The following is a 17968-nucleotide window of genomic DNA, read 5'->3' as shown; positions in this document are numbered from 1 at the left end:
ATAAAGCCGCAATTTAATCCTAGCTATGACGGCAAGTGCAGGATGACTTTCGAAGAACCAAACGATCCAAGATCATGCCTAATCGTCAACAATCAAATTCAGCTAGCTGAGTTAGCGACGTACGAAGAACGGGCCCAAGGTGTGTGAATGTTCAACAATCAATATTGACTGAAATAGACTGCCCCAAAATCAAATTTTGCTTATGGCCCCATGGAGGCTTGCAGGGCAGTCAAAAGTAGCCGGTCAACGGCGGCAAATCGCCGTTTATAGCAGCTCTTGCTGCCGCCTACATTTCCCCGATTATACATCCCAAAAATCACCTTTGCATCTGTCTCCACTAGAGCAACATTAACGAGTGATTGGGTCCTTGTTCCAACCGAGATCGTACTTTTCCGATCAAAACACAGACCGGTGTTATGCCGAAAAGTGGATCCCTGCTGAGATTTGCCTCCCCTGTCGCGGTAGCGCTCCTCGCTCTGTACAACTGAGTATCGACGAAGAAAACAGATTAAAATGTGACCAATGCAGTTACTTGTTCTTAAATTAATGATATCAAAACGTTTTATTAAACCTCTTGTGGGGATAAAAAACTGTTATTTGGCAGATTCTTTTACAAAATTACGGGTGTTATGAACAACATTAAATCCAAAGTTTTTATGTGAGGTACGGCTGATTTATTTGTTGTGGTCTCTTGTCATTCACACACAACAATAAACCGTGAGAGCAGACGTGAGTTTTGAAACTGCAAAGCTTTGTTTTAAGCGGAAGATCAAACATGCATCTACACAGCACAGCGTTCATAGACCAGTGTGATGCATTCGGAAGCGTCAGAAAGCTATGGTGCATTCAGGAGCATGGGACATTTCAAACTTACAAGGAAAGAGGCATAAAACGGAATACAACTTAACTCATACAGTAATGTATTTATCCAGAAACAGTGTGGGCTTTCTTACAATACTGAATGCTCTATAATTGTATTTCTGATATTTTTTGATTATGCACATCTGTTAGCTTTTTATTCTGAAAAATCTATAATATTACATATAATATAATATTACATATATACAAATATAATATAAGGAGAACTGTTTTCACGTGAAGTCGCCAATAACACAGGAAAAAGACGAGAAGTTGCTTTAGTGAAAATGAATAAATCTGTGGAGCAGGGGTCTGAAAGTCACCGGCAACAGCAGTGAAGATTAACTCAGATTATACAGATTGAACCAAACCTTTGCGATTGCTGAGCGGACTGGGCTAGTTCCAGCGGGCCAGGCCACAGCCAGGCCACTGGGAGCATTCCGGTGCTCCCGAAGGCTGGCCAGTCCGCCCCTGACTGTACACGGATATTATTTTTCCATTTCCGTTTTAATTATGGCTCACAATCCTTTTTATAATGTTTTATCATCTGTCATGAAAAAATTATTATCAAGAAGCAAGATACTCTTTCAATACAGAGACTGGTCTTTATTGAAGGCAAACAGCATTCAAAGTGCATTCTTCCCCAAATGCACACCCAGTAAGACAAACCCTTTCTTTATAGGGAACAAATGTACGTAAACGGGAGGAGCCTCTGTGATGAACAAAGAGCCTCTTGTGACATAAAACAACTCCATCTTGGCTCCTGACCTTATGTAGGACCCAGCTCTCCTCTCCCACTCTAAATTATCCCCCACACTTTGACACACACAAGAGATAAAGTTCAAAGAATGCTTTACGGCCATGTAAGCACACTGAGAAACTGAACACTGATTAACCTTACATCTCTGCAAACAGGCTGTAGACTATATATGCCATTTTGTTAAAGGTGACGTGTTGCACAAGGTTTAAATTTAGAAGTATACAAGAAAATTTTCCATTATACATTTTTCATTTTATTCTCATACATTAATCAACCAAATATTTGTTTATATAGAAATATACCACTAAACAAAATTCATAGATGAGAAATATTTGTGCAGTTTATTAAAAAGCCTAAAACCTTTTCTAACTTAACAATAACTTTCTGAGCAAAGTTTAAATAATAAATAATAGAGAATTCTAACAAATTAACTGAACAGTGACGTTTGACATCTGCATTGTTTCTCATTGCGGAAAGCCAGCAGGAGTTGGAAAGGAATTTTGCTGGGAGAAAGGCGTTCTCTCTTGGGATACTGAGCCTAGACTTCCCCAGTCAGCTAAACCACTGGGAGTCTGAAAGCAACTATGTGACGGGACTCAGGAGAAAGGTATTCTCTCTTTGGGCAGAGTCAACCTGCAAAACTGAAAGCCAGCGGGAGTCCGGAAAAGGAATCGGCGGGGAGAGAGGCATTCTCTCCCCGCTTCGTAGAGGCATAGAATGCCTCTACGAAGCAGGTCAACTGTACGCCGACTAGGCGAGCTGGGGGCCGAGGTCCGAGCACATCTGAGCATTTTTAAAATTAAGCAATATGTCAAAACACAGAGTAGATATTACGGGGTAACATGGCTAACCTTTCGTCTAAAACCTTTATGAAAGTTAATTTTATGTCACAAAAATTTTAATATATACAACTTTATTCACAGCTTTTCAAATGCTCTCCAACCTGCAATGACACAAAAGTCAGCTGCATTTACAGTCTTCGTCGCCCGCTGTAACATAATAGGCCTAGCCTTCGAAGGATGCAGCTCAGGACACACTCTATAGTAAGCTGTTTATGGAGCCGATAGGAAAAACTAATCACTTTTTAAGGATCAGTCAATGGGGGGTGCAGGTCCATCCCACTGACACTGATTGGCAAGCAAAGTGAGTCTGTTGAAAAATGTCTGTTACGCCCCACTCATCTAGGGGAAAGGGGAAGTAAGATTTAAATCAAGAACAGGAAGGTTTAAAAAAACTTAATGATTTATTGTTCAGTTTAGGTTATTAACAAAGGAGGTTGAAACAATAAATACACCCCCAAGGGACACAACACAATCAAATAATAAAAGAAAAAAAAAACAGAATGACTTAAGGCCACAAAAACCTAGTCCTGATGCTCCAAACAGCATCAACACTTAAGCAAAACAAAAAGGGCAAGAAAGCAATATAAACAAAGCGTACCCCACTTCAGAAGACAACTACCTTAAGCAAGACCTAGTAACACAACTGGCAATTAACAGGTTCACAAAGTGTCACAGCTAAACTAGTAACACAACCAGCATTGAATCAGAATCAGACATACTTTAATAATCCCAAGGGGAAATTGTTGTTTCAGTACAATCGCCATAACATGAACAAACAAACATCACAAACATTTCAGGGGGAGACGATTTCCTGAGGCCTTGCTGCCAAGGTCAACTGCCTTACACGGTGCCCACATGGCGCTGCCATTACTCTTTGAAAAGATAAAGGCCACCAAAAAAGGCAAGGTGAGAGGGTAAAAAACATAACTCAAACTTTTTCCTATAACAGGATACAGTTTGAGATATCAAAAAACCTCTTAAAAATCACAAATAAGACGAGACGCATATAGCAGAAGAAACATTGTAGATTTGTCGTGTGTAAGTTCATCAGTATTCGTGAGCATCAGTTATGTGTGTCTGTATGGGTGAAGTGTTTATATTTGCGTGAACACTCTCCAGAGGCCATTGTCCCTGATGTTATCCACCGGCCAACAGTTCAGAAAAGCATCCACAGGTGTCAGCGGGGAAGCAGGGAACGGGGGAGAGTTCTGAGCAGTCTCAGCCATAACAATCCAGGGGTTACATTGATAAGGGAAGGCAGAATCCAAATACTTTATTTGTTTATGAGGCAAGCTGCTCTGACTTTCCTGTCAGCTTTAAGTTTTTGCTGGCTCCAAATAGCGAATCCAATATTTCAAATTGTTGGGCTTTTCCGCGTTACACTGCCAGATCCATGATTTTTCAGAGTTCGGGTATTATGAAGAAAGTGCTTAGAAAGACAAGACAAAGCAAATAGCAGGAGAGAGGGGGCAGGGTAGGAGAGCAGATAAGGAGCTCAGGAACGCTGAAAGACACGACCGACCTCGAAGAGAGACAGAACAGAAAAAAACAAACAAAAAAAAAAACCCATGTTTTTTTTGGACAGGTTTGGACAGGTTTACAAAGTGTCACAGCTAAACAATAATGTTTTAAGGCTCAAGATGTTTAAAAAGCCACCCAGCAGAGGCAAGCTGCTCTAAAACACAGCTGCCTTGTCTGTGTGGGAGAGATGGGTTTAAATAAGGTCTCTCCACAGATTGGTGGGGCAATCAGATCAGTGTCCAATCCAGATGAGGATGATTGCAACAGGGAGTGGCTGAAGGCAAACCAGGAAGAGGCACAGGAGGGCTGCAAGTCCCACAGTGGCACCAGCTGGCAGGAAGCTGCAACTACACCTGCAAACATATACACTCCTTTGTCCGTGTGAAATGACTGTAAACATTTGACTCGAACCTGAGTTTAAGTAGATGCATGTTTTTTAATGGTATGAACCAACATACATAGAAAACAAAATTAATTAACAATTTATTAATATTTTAGTGCCAAATGAGATTACCACACTAAAATACATAAAGCTGTCTTGAAAATACATAAAGCTGCCTTGAAAAGATTTCCTGCCTGCTTAATTTAAAGGTGACTTATTATGCTTCGTTCAAAAATGTAGGATAGGTCTATGGGCTATAGCAAACATATTCCTTAAATTTAAAAAAAAAAAAAAAAAAAAAAGTTCTCAGATAATGAGATTTCAGATGCACAATGATACAGGCGGATATCTTTGATCCTAAGTCAGAGTCAGAAAGCAGTCTCCTCCACAACCAGCAAAGATAAGCCCAGTCAAAACAAAATTAATTCTCACACATCGCTGGACAGTTCCCCATCGGCGGTGACAAGCTCATGCTCTGCTCTTGTATTTCTTGTTTTTTAAAGCCGGACGACACTCAACCTTTAACAGTACGACCAGCTACCATAAAGCTGTTATCTGCAACTTACTGAATTTTGTTGATAATTATCAATATGAATCAATTTCCATTTTATCGATATGCTTTTTTTCTATATCGTCCAGCCCTATGCTCTGTCTACCCAGCCTCCATAATGACACTACACAACATTTTCAATCATTCTTTGGACTGCTGTGCCAATTTCAGACGGAAACACACATGGATGATACGTGTCAAATCCAAGCCTACAACTTTCCAATTAAGAACTAGAAAACATGCCAGTTAAACAAATATAGTGAATGGCTGAAGCTCGCCATTACACAAACCAAAACATATGAATACATGTTAACTTGTATAGACTTTCTTGTTCTAACAGTAATTGGTCCAATTGTGTGTTATTGTCTTTTTAAATAGATTTGACATAGGGGTGGTGATGTTTTTTTTTATATTTTAATTATGGGTTAGGGTTAGGGTTACCTATTATAATTAGGTTTTTTTTATAACAGAAAATGTTGTATACACGTTTCTGGAAAACAATGCGTACAACATAAACAAATAAGGGTTTAATTTTCAAGGGGAATACATTTGTATATATACATTATATTTTATCACATCCCAACTGCCGATTTTATTGCTTCCCGTGATTTAAAACTAACTACTGTTGCACTGTTACACTTTGTATCGGATCTTGTTTGCTGTACACACAAAGGGGGAGATGCCCAAATGCTTCTTATCCACATGGAAAACCAACAAGTCATGTAATATGTGCGCTCTCTTCTCTTCAGACATTTACATTAATTTCTGAGGTGGGCATGGGCTGTGCTTCTGCATCATGTGTGGGAGATTATTTAACTATTAAGCCTTAAAAAAGAAAGAAGATTCGGGGAGAAATCGTTCCTCTGTCTAATGCCAACGAGAACTTCCGTTATTACACCTTGCACGTACAAACGGGTACAAGCAAAAAGTTCTAAAGTACAATACCATGAACAGACCTTTGTAAGTCACAGATGTGTGTGCGTTATAACAAGAATATGTGTGCCTCCATTGGTGTGTATTGCAAGCTAGTGACGTCCAGCTTCTTGGCAGGCTGGACCCACTTCTGGGAAACGCGTAGCTCAAAGAGTACAAAAACAGATTAATTCTGCTACTTGACATATCTTGGAAAACTACAGTTAAACAAAGTTATCGCTCCACATCCAGTTGTTTCCTTTCTTTACTCCCATTGCTGAGAGCCATGTCAGAATGTCCTTAATGATGTTTATCAAACTTCTACACGTCACGCTAAGGATTGTCCATCCATCCATCCATCCATCCATCCATCCATCCATCCATCTTCTTCTGCTTTATCCGGAGTCGGGTCGCGGGGATAGCAGCTTCAGTATGGAGGCCCAGACTTCCCTCTCCCCAGCCACTTAGGCCAGCTCTTCCAGGGAAATCCCAAGGCGTTCCCAGGCCATCCGAGAAACATAGTCCCTCCAGCGTGTCCTGGGTCTCCTCCCAGTGGGACGTACCTGAAACACCTCAACAGGGAGGCGTCCGCGAGGCATCCTAACCAGATGTCCGAGCCACCTCAACTGGCCCCTCTTAGTGTGGAGGAGCAGTGGCTCTACTCCAAGTCCTCCCGGATGACTGAGCTCCTCACCCTATCTCTAAGGGAGAGTCCAGACACACAACGGAGAAAACTCATTTCGGCCACTTGTATCCGGGATCTTGTTCTTTTGATCATGACCCAAAGCCAAGGACCACAGATAAGGATAAGGAACATAGACTGGTAAATCGAGAGCTTTGCCTTTTGGCTCAGCTCTCTTTACCACAACGGACCGGTAGAGTGCCCGCTTCACAGGAGACGCCGCACCAATCCACCTGTATATCTTCCCCTCATTGGTGAACAAGACTCCAAGATACTTAAACTCCTCCACTAGGGGCAGTATATCTACCCTAAGTCACTCTACCCTTTTCCAGCTCAAGACCATGGTCTCAGATTTGGAGGCACTGATCCTCCCCGCAGCCGCTTCTCACTCGACTGCGAACTGCTCCAGTGAGAGCTGTAGATCACACTCTGATGAAGCCAATAGAACCACGTCATCCGCAAATAGCAGAGACGCAATCCTAAGGTCAACAAAACTGATCCCCTCCACACCTTGGCTGCGCCTAGAAATTCTGTCCATAAAAGTTATGAACAGAATTGGTGATAAAGGAAACCTTGGCGGAGTACAGCTCTCACTGGAAACGAGTCCGACTTACTGCCAGCAATGCGGACCAAGCTCTGACACCGGTCATACAGTGACCTAACAGCCCTTATTAGAGGACCTGGTACTCCATACTTCTGGAGTACACTCCACAGGACCCCCCGAGGGATACGGTTGGATGCCTTCTCCAGATCCACAAAGCACATGTAGATTGGTTGGGCACGCACCCTCCAGGAGGGTATACAGCTGATCCAGTGTTCCACGACCAGGATGAAAACCACACTGCTCTTCCTGAATCTGAGATCTGACTATCTGAAAGACCCTCCTTTCCAGAACCCCGGAATAGACCTTACCAGGGAGGCTTAACAGTGTGAGTCCTCTATAGTTGGGACACACCCTACGGACCACCGCCCCAGTCTGCCAATCCAGGGGAACTGCCCTCGATGTCTGTGCAATGTTGCAGTGTCACGTTAACTAACACCCCACTCCCCCCACAACATCCAGAGCCTTAAGATACTCTGGGCGAATCTCATCCATCCCCGGGGCCTTCCACCAAGGAGCTTTTTAACTTCCTCGGTGACCTCAGCGCCAGGGATGGCAGAACCCCCAGGCTCTGCTTCCTCAATGGAAGACGTGTTGGTGGGATTAAGGAGGTCTTCTAAGTATTCCACCCACCAACACACGACATCTCGAGTCAAGGTCAGCTGCACACCACCCCCGCTATAAACAGTGTTGGTACTGCACTGCCTCCCCCTCCTGAGACACCGGATAGTTGACCAGAATCGCCTCGAAGCTGTACGGAAGTCTTTCTCCATGGCCTCTCCAAACTCTTCCCACGCTCAAGTTTTTGCCTCAGTGACCAACAGGCGCCTGCCTCTTTGACTGCCGGTACATATCAGAAAGCCCGATAGGACTCCTCCTTGAGCTTGATAGCTTCCCTCACCGCTGTTATCCACCAGCTCGTCCGAGGGTTGCCACCGCAACATGCACCGACAACCTTGGGGCCTCAGCTCCGACTAGCCGCTTTGACAATTGAAGCACAGAACATGGTCCACTCAGACTCAAAGCTCTCCCGGAGGTTGGCGTTAAAGCTCCGTATCACGGGGGACTCTGCCAGACATTCCCAGCAAACACTCACAATACGTTTGGGCCTGCCAGGTCTGACTGGCTTCCACCCCCACCATCGGAGCCAGCTCACCACCAGGTAGTGGTCGGTGGAGAGCTCCTCCCCTCTCTTCAGAGTGTCCAAGACATGCAGCTGCAGGTCAGATGAAACAAGAACAAAGTCGATCATTAAACTACGGCCTAGGGTGTCCTGGTGCCAAGAGTACATATGGGCATGGCACCCGTATGCTTGAACAAGGTGTTCGTTATGGACGAGCACAGAAGTCCAACAACAGAACACCATTCTAGTTCAGATCACGTGGACCGTTCCCCCCAACCACGCCCCTCCAGGTCTCACTGTCATTGCCCACATGAGCATTGAAGACTCCAGCAGAACAAGGAAGTCCCCAGGAGGGGCACACTCCAGTACCCTATCTAAAGACTCTATAAAGGGTGGGTAATCTGAACTGCTGTTTGGCGCACAAACAGTCAGATCCCGTCTTCCTGCACGTATGCAGAGGGAGCCTACCCTCTCGTTCACCGGGTTAAACTCCAACGTACAGGCATCAAGATATGGGCCACAAATATGCCCACTCCTGCTTGGCGCCTCTCACCAGGGGCAGCTTCAGAGTGGAAGAATGTCCAACCCCTCTCGAGGAGACTGGTTCCAGAGCCAGAGCCATGCGTCGAGGTAAGTCTGACTATCTCTAGCCAGAACCTCTCAACCTTGCGCACTTGCTCAGGCTCCTTCCTCACCAGAGAGGTGACATTCAGTGTGTGCCACCTCCAGGCCTGGCTCCAGAGTGGGGCCCCGTTGACTCGCGTCTGGGCGAGGGAATAAAGCATCCATCTGTCTCATTCATCATAAAGGGTTTTTGGGCTACCCTTTGTCTGGTCCCTCACCTAGAATCTGTCTGCCTTGGGTGACCCTACTAGGGACATGAAGCCCCTGACATCATAGCTCCTAGGGTCATTGGGACACTCAAACCCCTTCACCACGATAAGGTGGTGGCCCAGGGCAGAGCTAAGGATTGGGGTATTCCTTATAGCTCATTAGCGTCAGTAAGGGACCTCACAAGGTTAATGTGCTACGAGAGGAAGCCTACATGCTCCTATTTCTAGCTTTTTCTCTACTCATTATACTATTCAGACAGCACTTATCGGCACAATCCTTTGCATTACATGATGTATAAGCAAAGCCAACATCACGAAACTAATGAAAGTCAATGAAAATGTTCGGAGAGGAGAGGGTGTACACTTGTAAGTAGCACCATTTATTCTTTCACATATTACATGACTTGTTGGGCATCCATGTGGATAAGGGGCCTTTGGCCACTTAACCTGGATTGCCTCCTGGCAGTGGTCAGAGGGTCTGGTGGCGCCGATGTATGGCATTCTCACTTCTTTCAGTCTGCTCCAGGGCAGCTGCGACTAGAAACATAGCTCACCACCTGCGCCTGAAGGTGTGAGTGGGTGAATGACTGACTAGTGTAAAGTGCAAAGTGCTTTGGGGTTGTCAGATTTTATAAAGCACAATACAGGTACAAGCCATTAACCATTTACCATCCTTCTCTGGTACCTGCCGCCGCTCCAGGGACAGGCTCAGTCCGTACCTGTCACTATCACTGGTACCCGCAGCCTGTGAGTCTCATGAAATCAAACCCATAAAAATAATTTCACAGTGGTTAAAATCTTTTTCAGTAACGTGTTCTCCTCTCCTCATGGTTGAGACAAAGGATCTCATATAAAGGTGTAAATATTAACTCTGCAAACTGCCTGCAGAAGGAGCGGTTTGCCCGGGGAACTGGCTGCAACACTCTCAAACATAGTTTCAAAGCAGACAGAGTTCAGACAGGCTCTTCCTTATTTTATTATTAGATGTGTGATCCAGATATTTATCCTGTTGGATTACTCCTTAAAAATATCCAAGACAGTCTTGCTTGTACAGGTATAGAAACATTATATTTTTCTTTTATTGTTATTTGTCATTTACTATTTCTCGCAGATTTCATTAAAGTGTAGGGGGATGAGGGCCAGAGGCTAAAGCCTGGAGGCGTTTCTCTCTTCCAGGCCTCTCTAGGCCAGTGGAATCACTTAACTGGGGAAAGATAATCCACACAGGGAGGAGCCAAGTAGGGCAGGCCAAAACGGCTGAGCCAGTGGAACTGCACCTCAACAAAACATTTAGGCTATGTTCACACTGCAGGCCTTAATGCTCAATTCCGATTTTTTTGTTGTGAAATCTGATATATATTTTTTTTGCATGGTCATTCACATTTCCAAATATATGCGACTTTAATGTGATCTCCTGTGTGAGCTGAATTCATACAACTTAAAGTCTAACTCTTGGACTGAAAAAAAAATCCTGAAAACCGTTGAATAACTTCCAGAACAAGGTAAACTTTGAATATTCATATATCAAAGGTGTTCAAATTCAGTTTAAATATGAAATATTGCGCATTTTTGACACCAATTTTGGTATTCCGCGTTTGAGTGCTGCCTTCGTTTACGATCGGCCATTTCCGACGTGTGACGTCAGTTCAAGAACACCGAGAATGCGCGCAGCAAACTTGCATAGAAACACACAGGCGTTTACGTTGTACAACCGGTACGGTGAACAAGGATATATGGATGCTTTCCAGTATCTTCTTTCACACACTAAATCTGCTGATTCACGTCTTCTTTGAGCAAGTGCTTTAAAAAAAAAATCGCCGAACTAAGACCACAATAAAATGCCTTCTAGTGTCGCTTATAGACCAGTTCACTGCTATTGTTTTCATCCGGGTTTTTCGCACATGCGCGCCGGACTGGAAAGAAATTGACGAGTTCTCGACGTATTTTTCTTCTTTGGATAATATATCACAAGATCGTTTTAAGAGTAGGTTGATGGTATCAGATTGCCAGATTTATACAGCAAAAGCCTGAAGGGACGGAGCGAGTCTGTGAAATGCTGGCCAAGGGTTCCGTACGGCGACATATACAGCTGCCTAATAAACACGCCAGGCAGTACACACGAGAGAGCATGGAAGCATGAAACCACTGGACGGCTACAATTATTTTATATCGGGACAGACACCAGCAACCCCCGCGACCCCATGAGGCATTAAGCGGGTCAGAAAATGGATGGATGGACGTTCAGACATGTTTGTGTAACATTAGAAAGCGGAGACACAGTGGACACACAACGCTTCAGCAGAGAGGACGACCCGCCTGGTAGGTTAAAACAAACATTGTTCACTAAGGATTATTTCGGTGTTTTTGTCATATTAATCCTTTTCACAGACTCATGCCAGAGGGTTTGCATACATTGTACATGTACGTATATTAAAAAAAATGCCTTCTAGGTGCGTAGTTAGTGGCTGTAGTGCAGACCGCAGTGAAGTTGGTTTGACATTGGACATTCAAGCTCCGTGGAGTCAGCGGGATCTAGCTCACGGTTGATCCGGTTGAAGGACTCGATTTCGGCCAGCGTCTCTCAGCTGCTCCCTTCTCCCATACGCGGTGGGACCGTCAACAAATCTGATTTGATTTTTGTTTCTCAAGAGTGCTCTGCTGACTCCGCGGACCTTGAATGTCCAATGTCAAGCCAACTTCACCGCGGTCTAGTGCAGGCCAGAAAGTAGTGCTACATACTTGGCCGGTGGATCAAAAGGTCCGAAAGAAATAGGATAAATTCGTAAAAGAAACGCGAAAGGACTGGATTGCCGGCAGTGACAAAAGTGTTTTATGCAATTCACACTTCACGAGCGAGGATTGTGAGGGGTACCTACAATGGAGCATGGGCTCTATGTCTTAGGCAGCGTTAGATATAGTCTCCTTTGGTTCACCTTGTTCAAACTCCGTTTCTTTGTATATATATTTGGTATCGGAGTCGCCGATGCTTGAGGTGGAGTTTGTAGATGTATCAGACATTTTTTTTATAAATTTTTTGTACGTAGAGTAAGAGTTATTAATTAAATTTAATAAATCGGTAGCGAAAGTCGTAGTGTTAGCAGCTGGATGCACGGTACTAGTTCTGTTTGTGACGTCACATTCCGAAAAAGCCCGATTGAAGAATGTTCGGGCTTTTTCGCTTATACAGCAAGTGTTATCGAAATTACTTCCAAACGGCGCACATAATTCACATATAATATACATTTATTTACTCTGGTGACTATTTGAATGCATCTGGCAAAAAATACATTCAGTCCAAGAGTTAGACTTTAAGTGTCCCGCGTGCACAATTGCGGACGCTATGACGTCACACGTAGCAATTGTGCTCTGTGTTTGCGGAAGTAAACTTGGATTATAATGCTGGCGCGCATTTTGCGATCTTTAATTTCTTTTGTAACTGGAGCTTTTTCCCCATTGACTGCTCAATGAGAAGAATTGTGTCCTCATTGTTGTCCGACATGGGTGTCGTTTTTCTTCCTGCTTTTGCATAGTAGGCTGCAAATTATTGCCGTTTGTCGAGTATCAGTGATGTACAGTTCGGACAAATGCGACCTGGCCATACAGACACAGGTCGCATTTGATGAGATCAGATACGTATCGGAATTAGGACCACATATCCAAGTGGCCAGGGTCGCATTAGAAAGAAATCTGATCAGTGTTGTGCAGTCATGAAAAGATCAGATTCAGGTCGCATATGGGCAAAAAAATCGGAATTGGGTCACTTCAGGCTGCAATGTGAACGTAGCCTTAGTTACTGCCAAAAAATGGCTGGATTTCTTTTTTTTTTATATAAAACAGTAGCGACCCAAATGGAGTACAAAATGTGAATTTGTCATAATAGGCCACCTTTAAAAAAAAAAACTATTAAATATCATAACAATAATGCACAACATTTCTGTAATGGTGTGTTTAGTGCAAAAAAGTGTAGAAACGTAAATACTTGTCTACAAGGTCATGACTTAAGGTTAAAGGAAAAAAATATTGAACTTGTGAACAACAAAGTGCAATACTACATCACGTGGAAACAGTGTATTTTGTCCAGTTTGTATTTGTTTTGAGCTCTTCCTGCTGTAAAGAGTTGTTCTCTTTCAACGCTACAGAGTAAAACTCTGAGCAAGACATCTCATAAATTTAGACTGATGATAAGCTCACTTCTAATTAATTCAGCTGAACATTTGTTCCGCACATCAGTCCACTTATGTTTGTGGAAAGGAGAAAATCCTTTCCACAGTACCAGTGGAAGACAGGATGCCGGGAACAAAGATTGCCACTATGCAAGATTTGAAAATACAGTTTGATGCCTGCATTCATTCTGTAATTTTGAAATGTAAAGAAATCACACGGTCATAAAGCAGAGCATTATCTGTTGTTGATCTTACAAATCCTGTTATAGAGTTTAGCTATAGGCTCCAGAATTAAATTTGTAGTGAGCAACCAGGCAGGCAAACAGTGGTGTAAATGAAGTGCACGGATGTGCAGGCTGCTCAAAACAGGTGTAGATGATGTCAGTCCCATGTCACAATGTTCAGCTTTTGCTAAAACATTTTTTTATGCTCAAAATTAGCCCTGGGGCACAGTAAATTAGGAGGAAGCAACTATACTTAGGCTGGTATATATTGGTATTCCTGGATAGCCATTACTTGTTTGCAACATCTGATCCCTCCCCAGACAAAATGGACATTAGATATAGGATATTCTTCACAAAGAAGTGTGCCGGTGAAGATTCTCAGTGATCCAGGTCGTGGTCATTAAAAAAATGTAAAAGAAATAAGACAACTGGACTTTTTTTTTTTTTTTTTTTTTACCAAGTTTGAAGACGTTTTGCTTCCTATCCAGAAAGCTTTCTCAATTCAAAATGTCTGGAGTTGTGTGGGGTTCCAAGCTTTATAGTATTGTCCAACAAAGGCCTTGTAATGGCTTAGATAACATGCAAATTAGAACCGAAATAGGTCCACCCCCTTAGTAATGGGGAGTCGTTAAGATCATTGTTGACCTGAAACTGGTCCTCGCCTCTGCAATGGCGACTCCCCATTGCAGAGGCATTTCACAGTGGTTACTTTCAGCAAGTAAACACCATGGCAACACAGCTCTGCTCCCCGCACCCCTTACCACCGGTTGCCGGTTTCCCTGTTCCTATCTGAATACGCAATTATGATTGCCGCTCGTTTTGTTCTCCCCCTGATCCATTGCTCTCATCTGTTGCCTGCGATTCCTCACTCGCTCTTGGTTTCTTTCCTTCCCCTCTAACGTTGACCTTAGATGTCTCACCTGTATAACAGTTTCCCTGATTTCAGCCAGTTGAGCATATTTGGAGAATAAGTGAAGTAGAGGCCACAGGCTAGGTGCGCATTTACAGCACAATGCGTAGAAGAAGATACCTTGCTCTATATTTAATCTTAAAATGAAGCGTAGAAGAATTCTTCTAAATAAATAGATTTTCATGTGAATACATTACTTTATTAAATTTACAGTTTGTGATTTTAAGTTGTACAAAGGAAATGTTTATTTACGTGTCTTTATGGTGTGAATAAAAAACACTGTCAGACCACCATTACATTTTTCATTTCGCGCACCCCCTAGTGGCAGTTCATGCACCCCTGGGGGTGCACGCACCACACTTTGGGAATCCTTGCTCTAGATGTATAGAGTGCCATTTTCTCTCGAAGTTCCCAATGATGTGCTTCAAAGCGTGCTGCTCTAGATTAAACTTCTTGATGTGCTTAAACTGAAAATTGTCTTTGGGCCAGTATAAAAATTATAGGTCTATTTAATTTTACCTTTCATTTCTTTCATGAGCACTGCATGATGTCATGTCAATTTAGGTATAAGTATGCCTATCACTAAATAAGAAAATAGTAAAATGCTGCCCTAAATTCACAATAGGGCTTGGGCGTCATGACGTATTACTTTGTGTGGCCGCCATATTGAATGCCTCCGCGGCTCCGCCCCCGCTACTCAGACTACTGCCTATGACTACCGCGTACTGTACTCCCTCTCTCAGCCGTGTTTTAATTTGATTAATTTTACCTTAACTTGATTTCAACCATGGTAAACCGTTGCTGTGTTGTGGGCTGTAACAGCGCAACACATGATCGCCATGGGAAAAACATAGAAAATGGGTTAACTTTCCACCGCTTTCCTGCCTGGAGGCGGAACCACGGGAGAGACAGCAAGCGCAATGGAGTTGTCGGCTCGCTTGGATCGCGGCTTTAAGACTACCGATCATAACTTTCCACAGTATCCCGATGTCAATGAGAGTATGTTCCCTCCATTTTCATTCTGGTAAGTTAAAGATGCACGGTTTATATTTTATAGCCTACATTGTTTCCTTCCTTCAGCCGCGACACCACATACATGCACATAAATACTAAAACGGCAGTGGGAAAAGGCTCAAATACGTGAGAAACCAGGAGGGTTTAGGGAGGGTTGGCAGTTAACGTTACTAACTAAAACTTTGAAACACATAGCAGCTAGTTAAAAGTACATTACATGCGTGAGTGGTTGTTAGCACTAACGGTTAGCAGGTGCCAGAGCCCGTCTGAGCACAGCTTACCTTTGTGTGAATTACTGTGTTTCCACTGTTTGCTGGCTTTATGATCTGCCGCTCCTGAACCCATCCATTCATGAACTGCACATGAGACTCCAAGAACTTGTAGCTTTGGAACTGTTCTGAAGTATAGGCGCTCACACCGCAAACTAGGTAGCCGAACACGTCCAATATGCAAAACAGTGGCAACAAGTGGTTGTCGGCGCTCCATAATAATGCTGATTTTGTCAACATACTGGTCCCTGGTTTCTCTATTTAATGTGTCCCGGTGAATTTCAGATCCTTTTAGGGATTTTAACATATTTTTTCTATCTATTCTTTCTCAACTCTACTTCTACGTCTCTTCGTTCAACAACGTTATGTCAGAGGTATTTTAACGTTGCATTGCCATCAACATGGCCGCCACGTCCCACAATGCAACGCGAATCCCAAGCCCTATTGCATTTGTTCATTGGGTTAAGTTAATATTATTCTTAAACATTGCAGTTGATTGTCAGCATTGCTTGGCACAAGTGGATGCTGTGCTAAAATTAAACTAAATCAAGAAAGTTTTACACGGGAGGTAGTTTAACTTTTACCTCCCATGTAAAAGTTAAATGCAACCCCCAAAAGTCATTGTGATAAAAGGTGTAACATTAATTTCATTACCTCAGCCATAGCAGTGGTGATACAAGGATGATACAAGGTCACTAGCTGAATATGAGGAATCTGTCTCTACATTTTTGTATTGTGTTGAAGTGTTTATTTATGTAGGTAAAAGCAGATGTTTAAAAACATGTAAAATACACCACAATGCCAAAAATGGCATCTACTTAGATCACTGTTTTCTGGGAGATGATTCCCAGAGCTCTCACAGAGATGCAAAAAAGCATTTTGTGTGTCAGCATCACAGTGTGGTATGGTGGCTGCAAGGTACAGAAGAGTATGGATTTAGCACAGGTGGTAAGGACAGCAAAGGAAATTGTGGTAAATTGTGCCGTCCACAAGCTTTAGCCACGGTTTTTGCAGTCCAGAAAAGTGACAGACTTATAGCCCCATGTGACAGATCCCACCCACCACCCGGGCAAACATACTACTGGGCTGTTAGGCTCCATCCTGAGAACAAATAAACCACCAGCCCAGATCATAGTCTTATATGTTACCAACGTACTACTAATTCCACATGTTCTTGACCAGGTGAAAATTATGTATACTGTCGCTCAGATTCTAATGTCTATTTACACACTTCAGGTTCTTCTCTGCACCGTTCTGTAACTTGGAAGATCTATATCTAGATTAATTGCACAGTATTTTACTGTGTGCATGAGTGTATCAAACAACCGACCATTCATGTGATACACTCATGCAACTGTACGATAATCGATATCGTCTGTAAAGGCACTGCTGACATTTTGACAGAAAATCGAGTCTTACTAAATGTTAAGGACTATTTGCATGCTTTAAGCTTTTCGGGAAGTGTTGTTGTTCAGTGCAATTAACTGATTTTAGGGGGAAAAAGGTTTGGAAAGATCATCTTGTTGTGTCTGCATGTTATGTGTAATCTATGTGCATTCTAAGCCGATGTTGGTCTCATCAAAAATTTCATTATGGTAATGCTAATAACAGTAAAGATTCTTGATTCTTGTTTGATTGATTCCTGATCTTTGATTAACGATAGCAGTTTCATAGATGTATTCCCCAGCTGAAACAGACCGCAAGCAACCACTAGTTTCCATAATGAGTAATTAAAAATGTTTAAAAAAATAGCTTATAAGGTTATTCAGTCTTAAGGTCATCATTCTGGACTCTTGGATCTGACAATTTACTGTTGTCTTTTATGCTCTAGGAGTGTCTTCGTATGGTGGTCCAGCACTCACCAGCCTGGAGCTTGTGGACTACCCAGAGACCATCCTTCCTGACAATGCTCTGAAGAGTCTGACTTCTCTTAGGTCTCTTGCGATCCGCTATAGGTACATCAGAGAAGGTATTGAGTGTCGACTCAGGTCCTGGCTGAGTCCTCTGCGACAGCTGGAATCACTCACCATCATTGGTGAGTTGTGCAACCTCACAAAATAGCATTTTGTCAGGTGCAATGAAAATTAAATTCTTTAGTTTGTTTAGGCATATAATTATTAAAACAAGTACTATGGAGGGAATCTTCCAGACCAGACAGAGTCCAAGATGTGTAAAGATACCCCTGAAACATTATAGTACATATAAGCTGGATGCAAGATTCTGGCAGGAAAAGGAATGTAATAACCAAGTGACGAGAATAGTGTACAGGAACATCTGTGCCGAGTAAGGGTTATAGGTCCCCTAATCAAAGTAGGAGAAATCAC

The 17968-nt window shown here is 42.9% G+C and overlaps 1 long non-coding RNA gene across 2 annotated transcripts in view; it reads left to right on the top strand.

Moving 5' to 3' along the window:
* The window catches only part of LOC105922422, a 45155-nt gene that overhangs the window by 21495 nt on the left and 5692 nt on the right, over positions 1-17968 (top strand). For both annotated transcript variants that reach the window (XR_004928574.1, XR_004928573.1), the window contains exon 2: positions 17476-17679. This is a non-coding gene — a long non-coding RNA (uncharacterized LOC105922422). The remainder of the gene's footprint in view (positions 1-17475; positions 17680-17968) is intronic.

Source organism: Fundulus heteroclitus, unplaced genomic scaffold (genome assembly GCF_011125445.2).
Source record: "Fundulus heteroclitus isolate FHET01 unplaced genomic scaffold, MU-UCD_Fhet_4.1 scaffold_188, whole genome shotgun sequence".
Taxonomy (NCBI): domain Eukaryota; kingdom Metazoa; phylum Chordata; class Actinopteri; order Cyprinodontiformes; family Fundulidae; genus Fundulus; species Fundulus heteroclitus.
This window is presented reverse-complemented; position numbering and strand designations above follow the sequence as displayed.